This window comes from Ailuropoda melanoleuca, chromosome 2 (genome assembly GCF_002007445.2).
Source record: "Ailuropoda melanoleuca isolate Jingjing chromosome 2, ASM200744v2, whole genome shotgun sequence".
Classification (NCBI taxonomy): domain Eukaryota; kingdom Metazoa; phylum Chordata; class Mammalia; order Carnivora; family Ursidae; genus Ailuropoda; species Ailuropoda melanoleuca.
Genome location: NC_048219.1, coordinates 73,348,656 through 73,361,142, shown reverse-complemented (window position 1 = coordinate 73,361,142; position 12,487 = coordinate 73,348,656). Strand labels below are relative to the sequence as shown.

The 12,487-nt window shown below is 33.6% G+C and overlaps 1 pseudogene; it reads right to left on the bottom strand.

Moving 5' to 3' along the window:
* Positions 1 to 2,790: 2,790 nt before the first annotated feature.
* On the bottom strand, positions 2,791 to 3,779 carry LOC100484785 (annotated as a pseudogene).
* Between the last annotated feature and the right edge of the window lie 8,708 nt (positions 3,780 to 12,487).

Here is a 12,487-nt window from a genome sequence, read left to right as displayed (position 1 = left end):
TTTGAGTTTGAGAAGTTCTTTATACATCTTGGATACCAGTCTTTTATCTGTAGTGTCATTTGCAAATATCTTCTCCCATTCTGAGGTCTGCCTCTTAGTTTTTTTGACTGTTTCCTTTGCTGTGCAGAATCTTTTTATCTTGGTGAAGTCCTATATTTAATATTTTTGCATGTTTATTGCCATTTGTATTTCTTTATGTGTGAGTTAAACCTCAGTATGTATACAGAATATAAATTGGTTTTATTTTTAAATTATGTATATTAAGAGAATTATAAAATGTCCTCTTATGAACAATTCACCCAGCTTAAGAAGTATACATAGCTAGTAATTGTAGAGCCCTCTGTTGTGGCCTCCTTCTCTATTGCATTATCCCTTTTTAATACTTGAAATAATCACTGTCCTCGATGTTCTGTTTATCTCTTCCTGAATTTCATTTATAGCTCATTGCAAATGGATATAACCCTAAATATCGCAAATGGATATTTCCCTAAATTTAGTGCATTTTTTGAACACTGTATATTAACTGAATAATACAGTGTGTATTCTTCTGTGGTTTTCATTTTTTTTTCACTCTGTGTTATGTTTGTCAGAATTATCGTTGCTTATGCATATAACTGTCATCTATTTTTACAGCTGTGAGGTATGGTACAAATATTCCCAAAGTGTCCACAGTTTTATTGATTGATGAGCATATGAGTTCCTTACACTACTGTAATTACATATATTATTTCCATGGTATGATTTTACATGTTTCCTGTAACAAATATGCAAGGATTTATTTAGTCTATAGGCCAAAAAGATTGATCTTAGGATCATGAAGTAAGCACAGGCTCAATGTACAAGACAATGCCAATTGCTTCCCAATGAGATGTGTCAATTTATATTCACATCACCAGACTACAACAATCCCCACTGATGAATGCTTTAGTTAATACTTCCTATTTCCATGGCTTAATATTTACAATTAAGTAATTTTCCTAATTACTAATAAAATTGAGCATCTTTTAATATGTATATTGTCATTTGTGCTTCCTCTTTAGTTTTCTGTTAGCCTGTGTTTGAATCTCTTTGTCTTTAGTGTGCTGAAGGATGCGCCGTGTGCTAGGAATGTCTCTTTTTTTCCCCACTATGTGAAGACAGCGATGATATAATATAAAGGCCCCGAGAGTATGTTCTGTGACAAGTACATTAATAACTAAATAAGATGATATCAACTATTAATAAAGATTTCATAGAGAATTAGAATGAATTAAATTAGGATGATTATAGGTACTACTTATTGAGAGGGAGACAGATGGGGAATAACAATTTTGAGGAAGAGCATCAGTAATTCTCCAGAGGTTAGTAAATTTTTAAAAATTTTTGTTTTTTAAAGGAATATAAAACTTATTGATCACTGTTGACCAGTATTTACAATAAAAAAATATGCAGAATACTTTCTGATTACTACAAAGTTAATATTTTTCCTGGTTTCTGCTGAACCAGTAACTCAAATACTGACAAGATTGAACCTACATGTAAGGAATGAGTTGGGGTAAAGAAAAAAACATGCAGAAGATTACAGAAGTTTGTTCACCTATTTATTCAGCGGGTCCAAAACTGCCAAAATCTCTAATCATCTGATTATGATTAGATTCACCTGAAGGAAGTCTTAGACACTCCATGGTCATGACCTTATAGTCAATATAGCACAGGGATTTCAACTTCTTGTAAAGGAATGGTTTACTTGAAGGAACCTTTAAATGTCCATTTAACTAAGTTTTGCTTACCTAATTAAAACACACCAGGACTTGCCTACTTTTCTCATGTAGGTGGGGAGGTTGTCAGTAGTGATAAAATTTTCCTTTCACAGATCTTGCAAATAAACTTGCATTTAAATGACTAGATATGGGGGCACCTGGGTGGCTCAGTCGGTTAAGCATCTGACTCAGTTTTGGCTCAGGAAATGATCTCAGGGTCGTGGCATTGAGCCCCACGTGGGGCTCCACACTCAGCACAGAGTCTGCTTGTGATTCTTTCCCTCTTCCTCTGCCCCTCTCCCTGCTTGCACTCTCATTCTCTCTCTAAAATAAAACAAATGAAATCTTAACCAAAAATAAATGACTGTAGATATGGATATGGATTTTGATATGGCTGCTTTTAAATGGTCCAATTTAAATTGTCCAATTAATTACAAAATTTGGAAAGTTAAGGCTTCAGGAAATATTTCAATTTAACTTTACATGATTTATTTCTTAAGTTGCTGAAAATGATGGCATCCCAGAATCACGGATTTATCCATGGTTATAAAATGCTGTTTTTGTTTTGGTAAATGTTAAAAAAAAATAAAAGAAAGGAAAGAAAAGAAAACCAGTAATGTATGTATTTTTATATATATATACACACACACACACAGAAACCCAAATAAACAAAAAACACAGAATAGTCCTTAGGCATACAGGAGTTAAACACAAATTCTGATTGAGTAATGACTATGAAGATTTCCCCAAACATTTAGAAAAGGCATTCTCAAATGCAGGAGAGTAATATACCATGGTCTCAAATACTCTTCTCTGATAAAGTAAGCAACTACAGAAAGCTTTTATTTATTCAACGTAATCAGTGTTATATATGCAAAAGACCACAAAACTCCCCCACCACTACTTCAAAATGAACATATCATACATGATTCTCATTAGAATGTTATTTCTTCACACTAATAAATAAAAAAACCAAGATCCAGATTTACATATATATAAATATGCATGCTTATATATAAATATAAATGCATACGAAAAGCAATGCAAACAATTACTGAGCTTCATCTTCTGGACAAGAATGCCAAGTTAGTGTCTTTTCATAAAAGGCAATTACAATTTGAGGACACTTCACATTTGCCTCTTTTGCCAGCACCAAGTCTGTCCCACTTGACTCTTATCATTTTCATGAGCTGTATTAATTCTCCACTGCTGTCTGTGGCACCAATTACTTGTTTAGGATCAAGACCTCTAACAAAGTCTCTTGGTTTATCAGTAGCATCTCTTTTTTGGTTTGCTATCATCGGATTCACTATCAGATAAAGATTGTCTTTTTGTACCATCTTTTTCTTTTTTTTTTAAGATTTTATTTATTTATTTGACAGAGAGAGAGACAGCCAGCAAGAGAGGGAACACAAGCAGGAAGAGTGGGAAAGGAAGAAGNAAGGAAGAAGTAGGCTCCCAGCGGAGGAACCTGATGTGGGGCTCGATCCCAGAATGCCGGGATCACGCCCTGAGCTGAAGGCAGATGCCTAACGACTGAGCCACCCAGGCACCCCAGTACCATCTTTTTCTTTACCAGCTTTTTGAGAATTAAAAAATGTTTCGGGGCACCTGGGTGGCATAGTAGTAAGTTGAATATTTGACTGTTGGTTTCAGCTCAGGTCCTGGTCTCAGGGTGGTGAGATGGAGCCCTTCCACTGGCTCCAAGCTCAGTACAGAGTCTGTTTGAAATTCTCTCTCCCTTTCCTTCTGCTCCTTCTGTTCATGCTCTTTCTCTCTCTTTCTCAAATAAATAAATCTTAAAAAAAAAAAAAAGTAAAGAAAAGAAATGCTTCCATTAACTCTGGACAATCTAAATTTTCTGCATATTCCCAAGTCTTGTCAGCATCTGTAAATCCTTTCCACTTCAGGAAATGCTCCACCTTCCCATTCATTACATGTCAGCCTAGTACTGTTCCCACTACAAATTCTTTGTCTTCTATTTTTCACTCTCCACGGTTGCTTTCCCATTTTTTGCAATGTATTTTTATTGGAGGCCATTTTTTATTGCAGACTTGAAGAGCTACTATTCACCACCTCTGAGCTGCTGCACGTCTCCAGCGCTGTGTTCCTCAAGCTCTAGCCACTTTCGATGGGTTAGTTAAAAATATAAGATCTCATTACCAGTGCTAGACTTTTTTTTAATGATTTTTTTATTATATTATGTTAGTCACCATACAGTACATCCCCGAATTCTGATGTAAAGTTCGATGATGTAAAGTTCCATGCAATACGTGCCCTCCTTACTACCCATCGCCAGTCCATCCCATTCCCCCACCCCCCTTCCCTCTGAAGCCCTCAGTTTGTTTCTCAGAGTCCATGGTCTCTCATGCTTCATTCCCCCTTCTGATTACCCCCCCTTTCTTTATCCCTTTCTTCCCCTACCGATCATCCTAGTTCTTATGTTCCATAGATGAGAGAAATCATATGATAATTGTCTTTCTCTGCTTGACTTATTTCACTTAGCATTATCTCCTCCAGTNCCAGTGCTGAGTGCTAGACTTTTTTTTATTCTTCCTCAAATAAAAAATTATATCTCTTGATTTGATGTGTATTAAAAGCAAATGTACTTAGATTCTCCTTTTCTCTTTTCACTTATTTAGTATTCAAGTATCTTTCTTTAAATTAATAGACATCTGAATAACAGGTTGAGTATTTCAATTACCAGTATCTAATAATGTTGCATATTTCATTTTATATGTAGTACTAGACCAACATAGGTTGTTTGTTCATCAAGAAAGTCATAACCAAGTTTTATGATAATGTAAGTAGATAAAATATAGCCTCATTTCTTTTTCATGTAAGTAGAATAAGTGGAAAATTTAATACCAAGCATGCATGGCTACAAGGCCCCTTCTTTTTTGTATTCTGGTTTCTGTAATGTCACAGTGAGTCCTATGTCCCACAAGTTATGATTCAGAAGTAAACACTAAAATGGGAATTTGGCATACAGAATATTTATGGTGAAGAAACAGTGTTGGCCAATGGGGTGCCTTGGTGGCTCAATCGTTAAGCGTCTGCCTTCAGCTCAGGGCCTGATCCCAGGGTCCTGGGATCAAGCCCTGTATCGGGCTCCCAGCCCCGCTGGGAGCCTGCTTCTTTCTCTCCCACTCTCCTTGTTTGTATTCCCTCTCTCGCCAGCTGCCTCTCTCTCTATCAAATAAATAAATAAAATCTTTAAAAAAAAAGTGTTGGCCAAAGGAAAAAGCTGAACTGTGATGCAGGCTCAACAAAGCCTTGATCAGTCATATAGGGGAGAGCATATATAGCCCATCAGAGAAGTCTCACATTGGGCCAAAATAGCAAGGCCTTTGTGTCCCCACCTCAATTAGTCAGTGGATATGAGCTGCTCACATTACATAACCTTTATATATGAGTCTATGCAGACAAGGTATATCCTGGTGGAGCTCAAAGCTATAGGCTATCTGTTGACAGCTGGGGTAATAAGTTGTTTCAAAGAAGATCTGGGCAGTGCNACATAACCTTTATATATGAGTCTATGCAGACAAGGTATATCCTGGGGGAGCTCAAAGCTATAGGCTATCTGTTGACAGCTGGGGTAATAAGTTGTTTCAAAGAAGATCTGGGCAGTGCATTTCCACATCCATCACCAGGTGTTGTTACAAGGGATAGTCTAGGTTAAAAGTTCTGCTTCAAGAATCAGTCAGTGTATGAGGACCGAATAGAATCTAAAGATAAGGGCAAAAACATAATTATGTAATGTCATTTTGGCCAACCGAATGGATATACATCCAGTTGCACTTGTAGTAAACAATAATTTCATGGTACAGAATGCTAATGTCACAGTCATTTTTTTTCTCCCATAATTTCTTCAGATTTTGGTTCACTATATACTTTTATTTGGCATTGCAAATGTATATAATGTCAATTTGATTTTTTTAAATTTTAGCAAACTCAATGTGCTTTAATACTTTGCTTTATTTTGTTTTGCAAAATGACATGACTAAATTTTTATTAATTATTCTAGTTCTTAAAGACTCATTTTGATATGAAGATTCCAATTTTNAAATTTTAGCAAACTCAATGTGCTTTAATACTTTGCTTTATTTTGTTTTGCAATAATGACATGACTAAATTTTTATTAATTATTCTAGTTCTTAAAGACTCATTTTGATATGAAGATTCCAATTTTCTTCCATCAATGAAATGAATTTCTGAATTCCTTGGTTTTATTTTTATTCCCTTCACTTGGTTTAGTAAGTACTTCAGTTGTCTTAATTTTATAGATTTTGGATATCCTCAAACTCTCCTCCATATTAATTTAGAAAAACACACTGGATTAAGATAGTCTCAATGATTAAAAATCATATTTGTAGGAATAAAGTGATCTGAATCAGAAAGTGTTTAAACTTCTAAATTGAGCATGCTATCACTGATTGCTTTCTCATCTAGAGCATTAAATTTAGGAACTGGATTGAACCTCACTGCCTATTACCCCACCCCCTTATCAAACCTTCAATAGAATTTTATATCCAGCTAAAAATATTACTCAAAATTAAAGGCAAAATAAAGATATTCATTCTCTTTCCTTCTCTCTCTCTTCCCCCTCACATACACACACACACATACACATGACTAAAAGAATTAGTCACCAGTAGAGCACACTACCAAAATAGTACAAGAAGTTCTTCAGGCTGAATAAAATGATTTCACATGGAGTGAAGGAGGTGTAAGAAGAATTAAGAGCTACAAAAAGTTAAATAAATGAGTAAATATAAAATACATAAATATATTGGATGTTTAAAGCAATAAATCTGAAATTTTAATATGCATCAACATCATATATAAGAAATCACCTACATTGCAACATTGTTAAAGATGACAGAATATAAACACAATATTGTCATCAGTAACATGCCCATTCGAATTGTGAAATTTATATATCTAAAGCCAAATTGATGATTCTAATTATTAGTCTGTCAATAATCCCACAAGTTAAAGATCTTTAGTTCAGTTGTATCAGGTTTATAGGGAGTTTGTATATTTAATTTGTGTTCCATAATCTCTTTGGAGATAGCAAAATTCAGTATATCTGTTTATGGTCCACATGTTCCTTTATGTAAGATGCATGAAATAATATCATGAAAGCATCCAGGAAACATTCATTAGTTTATATTATTATTAGCATAGAATAAAACATAGCATAAAACATCAACTTTCAATACTTACACAGCTTTAGGAATAATATTAATATTCAGTGTTACAATTTATACTTCACCATACTTTTATTTATTCTCCTTGTTTACTTTCTTTGGAAACAGGATTCTATTTTCATTAAGACAGCACACTTTACAATTTTTCTACCCCAGAAGTCTTTAAGTGATATTTAGGACACCAAATGTATGGAATGCATGTATATTAAATATCATTAATCATTTTTACTCTTATAGATAGCAATGAACATTAAAACTTGAACATATCTTTCATAATATTCTTTCTTGCAGTAAAGTCATGATACAGACCCACACAAAATCATTACATTAATTAAAAACAAACAACTAAAGATAGAACTGGTAGTATTTATGGAAACTTTAACTTTTGAAGGAATTTTAAATATACTACCCAATTTAATCACCCTATTCATACTATGATGTTAGTATTATTATTCTAATTCTGCTGATAAAATAATTGAGCATTAAAATGTTAAGTAAATTCTGTTGGAGCTAGGGAGTAGGTATGAGCTTCCTATACTTCCTTGAATGAAAGAAATTATTTATAGTGAACTTCAGGACCCCTGAAATTCCATGTTATACTTGTGGAATAATTTTCTAGAAATATAAAATTATATAATTACTTAGAAATACAAATAAAACAAAAGGAAAGAAAATAAATGTGTTAGTTTTTGTATAGCAGTATTAAATTTTGTTTTCTTTTTCTTTTTTCAGGACCAAATGGCTTACAGAAAATAAAGCATATTTTACTTGAAAACATCAAAGTGGTTCAAGAAAATGAATGTATAAGTTCTTATAGTGTCTTCTGTGATTAGTGGTTCCTGTCGACTTTCAATAAAACCAAACTGCAAAACAGTGAGCCACTGACTGTGAAGTCACACCATCTTTTCTCTAAGTAAAGTTCATAACTTGCAATACCTTTTGGGTTCGTCTGTAAGTAGAGATATCACATAAAATTTCAGTGGCAATATTTGAGATAAAAATGAAAAGAGAAATAGTTTTGAAATTAACTTTAAAAATAGTTCCTGTTATGAATATTTTATGGAAAGCAGTTCCACCAATTAGCTCCTAGGTGTGCAGAGACCTGATAGCTGGATGCTGCCTGAGGCACATATGACATTAGAAAAAAAATCAGTCCTGAAGAATTCAGAGGACAGGTTCAAACATGAACATAGATTAAGTCACAAAAAAATGAAAGGACTGACGTATGGAGTTCTTTAAAAATTTGCAATGAGATTGTAAACTCAATTCTCAGTTGCTCAGTCTGTGTAATTGCTTGAATATACGCATATGAGAAGACTTAGAGCCAGATGTTGATCTTTTATTCTCACCCTATGGATTCTGTCCTGTCTTTGAATTTATTACTGGTTCTTTCAAAATAAATGTTCACTGGGGGTTAGATGAAAGATGAAAAACCAGGCACATAATTAAGTTTGTGAGTCTTGGTATCAGAGGATTTGGCAAATGACTGTTTTCTACTTGAATCTTCTCAGTAGCTCTTACTGGCTTTTGTACCAATAACTACAGAATTGATTTTAAGTTAATCCAAAGAAGCACAATATAATGATGCAAATATTTCAGATGCTTTATATAATTTGCACTGTGTTTTAAAAACTACAAACCTAATGATGAGTGAGTCTAGGAGATCCGTTTTCTTTTTCTCCCACCACATCACTGCACTGGAAATAGAAGAGTTAGCCGTTAAATATTTATATCTTATATGGAATTTGTTTTGGTGTGTTAGAATTCCTATTCTCTGAAAATATGTAATTAACCCAGCTTTCCTTTCATTTGTACTTTTTTATGTCAATACAAACTTATAATTTAATATTCTTGGTAGTTTACACACTGCTCTCTCAGTTACATCATGTTGTCCAACTTCCAGGAATATCATCCATCTATGATTTAATTTGAATAACATTCTGAAGTGCAACCACAAAATATAATGTCTCTTTTTGTGAATATTATTGGAAAAGGGCATTAGAATATAATGGTGGGGGAGAACTATTAGGAAGATGAAATCTACATAAATATTTTTGAGATTAACTTATTTACTCAGCAATTATTTACAAAACTCTAACATGTACAACTTAGTACATTAAGAGCTGGAGATACATTGAGAAAAACAGACACAGTCCCTACACTCACAAAACTTGAAGTATAATCGAAGAAGGCATTAATTCAATAATCATATGAATACATAACTTCCTATCTGATAAATGCTAAAGAGGAGAATGAGACACATGTGAGATAGTATGATGTAAATTAATGTGATCTGATAAANACTCACAAAACTTGAAGTATAATCGAAGAAGGCATTAATTCAATAATCATATGAATACATAACTTCCTACTCTGATAAATGCTAAAGAGGAGAATGAGACACATGTGAGATAGTATGATGTAAATTAATGTGATCTGATAAATAAAGCAAGGCTTTTATTTGATAAAATGGAACCTGAGCTGAAAATCAGCCAAGTTAATTAAGGGAGATATTCATATGAGGTTACTTTTCACCTACTTTGTACAAATGCCTTATAAAGGAGTGGGTTTGGAACACTAAAAAATGAAAGATTACATGAATAAAACTTGGAAAACAAGTGAAACTAATGACCTACAATATCCTAGAAGTAGATCATGTTGCCAAGTAGGGGATAGATCTGTATTAAAAATTTGGATCTTCAGGGGCACCTGGGTGGCTCAGTCATTAAATGGCTGTCTTCGGCTCAGGTCATCATCTCAGGGTCCTGGGATTGAACCCCACATTGGGCTCCCTGCTCAGTGGGGATCCTGCTTCTCCCTCTCCCTATGCCTGCTGCTTCCCCTAGTTGAGCTCTCTCTCTCTCTCTCTGTCAAATAAATAAATCTCTCTCTGTCAAATAAATAAATAAAATCTTAAAAAAAAATGGATCTTTACCTGAAGAGCAATGGAAACCAATTAAATGTTTTAAGCAGATGTGTGAACAAAGTTTAGAAAGACCAGTCTTTCTGGACTGTTCACCAAACTTGCTAAGCCTTCTTTTTTAACTATATGACGATCTTCTATTTTCTTATGTAACAATTTGCTTCATGTATTTTTACTCATCATTAGTAAGATAAAATCTGCTCAGGTTATCCCTTATTCTTTATACCAATTAAATTCCTTATTCTTAATACCCATTAAACTTTTCATGTTCTTCAGGATGGGAGTCACAGGTAACTATGAAAAGTAGGGCAGATTTCTTAGTTCTTTTAAATGTTTCAATCCATTTGGACATCCTCCCATTGGTCCAGTCTGTATATCTAGTGCTCTTCTCCTAAACTTCTCTACTCTTTTACCCAAATCTGTTTGTGTGCTCCAAAATTAGTTTTCCTCTCATAAGTTAATATACTTATTTATTGAAATCCTGCTATTTCTGGCAGTTGCTGGCTCAATAACCATGTGTTTTAACAATGACCTTCAATCAGGTCAATATTCTAAATGGGTGACTCTCAATATTGAAGGAGACTTTTCAAATGACTTATAATCCCTTCCTAGCCTACATGCAATTCTAATACAGTATTACAGGGAAAAATACCTCTTAACCCTTTCTCTATTTTCTTTATCACACAGGAGTAATAAGAGGTAATACTGACTTGACTATATTCATTATGTGAATAGGGTGGATTCAGAAAAAAAAAATTAAAGAATATATCCTTAAAAGAAACTAATTCACTTGGCATGAATTTTGGTTATCTGTATTTTAAGATTAGGAAATACTTTAGTATTACCAAATAAAAAATTAACTCAAAGTAGATCAAAGACCTAAATGCAAGACCTATAAAGAACTAAATTTTAGAAGAAACATAGGACAAAAGCCCCATGGCACTGGATTTGATGATGATTTACTGGATATGATACTAAATGCACTTTGCTATGAACAAAAATGAGCTTCATGAAAATTTTAAAAATTTGTGCATCAAAAGACACTATCCACAGAGTAAAAAGGTAATTCACAGAATGGGAGAAAATACTTCCAAATCTTATATTTGATAAACTATTAACATCCAGAATATAAAGAACTCATAAAACTGATAAACAACAACAACCACCCAATTAAAACATGATCAAAAGACTTGAAGAGACATGTTTCCAAAGAAGGTATACAAAGGGTCAATAAGCACATGAAAAGATTTTCAACAACACTAATAATTAGGGAAATGCCAATCAAAACTAAAACAAGACACCACCTCACATCCATTAGGATTGCTCCTATAAAGAAAACAGAGAACAAGTATTGGCAAAGAGGTGGATAGATTGAAACCCTTGTGCACTGCTGGTGGGAATGTAAAATGGCATAGCCATTGTGGACAAGTAGTATGGCAATTTATCAAAAAATTAAAAATAGAATTACCGTATGGTAATCTGTGATCCAGCAATTCCACCCTGGGGTATATATCCAAAAGAATTAAAAGGCAGGTATTGAAGAGATATTTGTACTCCCATGTTCACAGCAGCATTATTCACCATAGCTAAAGCATAGAAGCAACTCGAGCGTCCACAGATAAATGAATGCATAAGCAAGATGGGACATATATGTATATATTCCTCAGGGAAGGACCTAGATCAGTGATTCTCTAAGTGTGGTCCCTGGACCACCAGTAGAAGTACCACCTGCAAACTTGTTATAAATGCAAATTTCTGAACACCACTCCAAAGGTACTGAGTTAGAAGCTCTGAGAATGTAGACCAGAAATAAGTGTTTTAACCAACCCCCTATGTCATTACTTTGAATGCTAAAGTTTAAGGATCACTGATATGGGTATACCTATGTTTCCCTTCAGCAAACTCTATTTTTATCCTTTTAGCCTTGGGTTTGGTTGAAAGCATTATTTTTTTCTTTCTGGAGGTGGGGGGGTAAGTTAAATTCTGTAAAGTTATATAATTTATGGTATATAGTGCTTCTTAATAGTACAAATCATACTCTTGAAATTTACATACACATTTTACTTTATGAAAATCGACTTGACTGCCTATTAACCACAAATATTTGTATCTATTTCTCTAGAAAAACTGTAAATATAAATCATGTGATGAACATTTTCTCCTCTAACTTTGGAAGACATCAGTGAACTTACAAAATCATTCTAAACTTAATTCACTTTTTTGAACTTTCTAATGCAAAAATAATACGATCATTGTGAACTGATAAAAAAATAACATTATTAACACAAAAATATCTTCTTTGGTTAAATTTTTGTCATAATTCAATTTTCAATTTTCTTCTATACATTATTCTACACTATTTGTAGTTAAACTATTCTTACTATTTTATCTCTACATATAGATTTTATAAGGATAATTTCCATGGCAACAAGTACAGGTTTTCAGCAAATAATAGCTTTGAAGATGCAATGGCTTTGGGTCTGTGTTTTGGGTTATTCTATTAACCCTAAGAGACTTTTTTATTTAGTTTTTCTTGGAAGGACTTAATTTGAAGAACAAAAGTAAAGATCAGATGTAAACTAGAATAGATGCATCTTTCCCTCTGAGATATA